The sequence below is a fragment of the Dendroctonus ponderosae genome, unplaced genomic scaffold (genome assembly GCF_020466585.1).
Source record: "Dendroctonus ponderosae isolate FM_Combo_2020 unplaced genomic scaffold, Dpon_F_20191213v2 Dpon_F_20191213_1, whole genome shotgun sequence".
Lineage (NCBI taxonomy): Eukaryota > Metazoa > Arthropoda > Insecta > Coleoptera > Curculionidae > Dendroctonus > Dendroctonus ponderosae.
The window spans coordinates 19877998-19880420 of NW_026017110.1; the positions used below are offsets into that span (position 1 = coordinate 19877998).

General features: G+C 40.4%; 1 protein-coding gene across 1 annotated transcript in view; it reads left to right on the top strand.

Annotated features, from left to right (window-relative positions):
* LOC109542423 (RING finger protein 44) overlaps positions 1 to 2423 on the top strand; it is a gene marked incomplete in the record, with an annotated part of 23568 nt that overhangs the window by 11917 nt on the left and 9228 nt on the right.

A 2423-nucleotide genomic window follows, 5' to 3' on the forward strand; every position in this document is an offset into this window, starting at 1 on the left:
GAAAATGTCCACCGCAGTTGTGGACGAAACGTCAGGAAGAAATTCCGATAGACCACGGCTTCAAAGCCCGGAAAACATTTCTAAATGTAATAACTTAGTTTAATAAAGTTCCATACATTATGGTGGGTTTCTCAACGTGTCTAAACGTCAAAGCTAGAGGTCCATACCTATCGAGTGTGTAAAGTAGGGAAAACCATATAACGAAGAAGAAGAATCTGTCAAGACCGGTTAGAGTGACAGATAAGTGGTTTCTCTGTGTCACTGGCAAAATTTATTCCTGAAGTAGGTCTGCTAGGTAATGAACAACGTTTTTGGTTAACCAAAAACGATCTGCGAATTCAACTTCGGTAAAATTCTCAAAATAATCGTTTCGTGTTCGAAAATGGCGAATTATTTCACTATTAAAAACATCGAGAATTTGCTCCTAGTTGTGGGCAAAAGTGGCACTGGATGAGGTCTGCCTTTGGGGAGATTTAGGGGACCTGTGGGTTTGAGGACAGGAAAGTTCTCGACTTCCATTTTTATCCGCTAAGGGCTGAGTTGGGGCTTTCAGGGGGGTTTGAGCTGGTGGGTCAGCTCTTTTATCTGGCTTGTTAGGGTCTGGATAAGCTCATCCTGCTGCGAAGGCAAACGGCCTTGTTATCTGCGGTTTGGGATGGAATTTGGATCGGGATTGGTGCTTGGATTTGGGGGGGCGGATATTTTTGGCTTACCAGACTTTTCATGATCACACTTTCACTCACACTTACACTCATTTTTAATTGATCACGTGTGTGGACACACAAAAGAGAAGGGAACACTCACAAGAGACGCTGGCTTGTTCTTTACATAAGTGCGTAAACTCGTGTTTTTTTCCGCTGTTAGGTAGAACACGTGTACCGTTGAGGACGCGGCTGGTGGTTGAGGTCGCGATATCAGCTTCGAAAAGTTAGGAGCGCACCATATATTACTTACCCGTTAGAGATTCGTAGATTAATTAACCGTGGCCCGGTAGGGATGACACAAACGAGTATTTTTGAGTCACATGTTCCTTGTGTGACTGTTCCAAACTCGTACCTGTTCCAAGTATCTGATTTTTTGTCACATGTTATTTTTACCCATCATAAATATTGGTTCGTATCTGAAGCAGGGCGGAAGCTCATTGTTTTATTAAAGGATATCCCGTCACTTGTTCCTAGTTCCTAGTAATTTGGGTGCGAATCTGCTCAGCCATTATGCAAGGGCTGATGAATGCATCTTTATAGATCTCTAGTACAAAAACAAAACCATTTCATTTAGTTTTTGGGCTTTGTTCGCTGACTGATTTTTTATCTACTTAATCTGGTTTTGTATAAATTTTTTCCTTTCTACGAAAAAGCCGTTTTATGGTTTTTTATGAAAATTTACTGTAACAGATTATCCGAACACTTAGCAACATCTGCAATACGCACATATTTTTGACAAAATGTTTTACTCATTTGACCCGTTTATGTTTAGTTACTTTATGCCTCCTATCTTTTATATTCATCCTAATCACAGATTGCAATTCATATTATCGCTTAATTAAAAACTCTAAATATTGCTATTTGCCGAATCATGGTTGCGTGGATTCGAAAAATCATCAGGTCCCATTCCCACACATTCAAAACCTTACCACTTCATGAGAATAAAATATCTCCTTTTAGTAAAAGTTCAATTGGCAACGCCGCGGGGAACCAAAAGGCATCAAAAGGCAGGTACTTGCCTTTTGGCTTTGTTGAAATATCCAAAAGTCCACCCGGATGTTGTACGGGTTCTGGGACCAAAATCGTATGCGAGCCCTGTTATTTTAAATATTGGTTATTTTTAATATCTGTGACAAGAATTTCGTGTCATCTCTAGGGCCGGGTATATACTAGAGGAGTGATAAACGGTTTTTTCCTGTGACAGGTAACAACGTTCCAGTTTTACCTTGGCAATAGGTTTCAAAAGGAACATGTTACTTTTTTATTTTTTTATTAAAAATGCAGAATGATGATGATAGTAGAAATAGTGATGATATTGTACCGTGGATGGCCGAGGATCAAATTCTTTCTTCAACTTACAACTTTTATTCCACTCGGTACAACTTTAACTACGGAACAGGAACAAACTAACTTCTAAAATTAATGTCAACTTCACAAACGATAACAATAACACACGGAAAATACGGATTTCCGACTCGCGGGTTTAACTTCTTCTGCACTCAGGCGCGGCTGTCACTTCACTCCCCTTCGTCTGGTTCTCGTCGTCGCTTATATCCTTTTCTCCAGGTATTCCAGATAGTTCTAGAAATCTCCAGAACAGGTGCGAAACTTCCCGCTTGTCAGTGTCATATTTGACAGTAAATGGGGCCCAAATGGGGCTCCCATTTACTGAAACACCATGAATTTCGATCCCCCATTCCAAACGTGAGTACCCCAGGC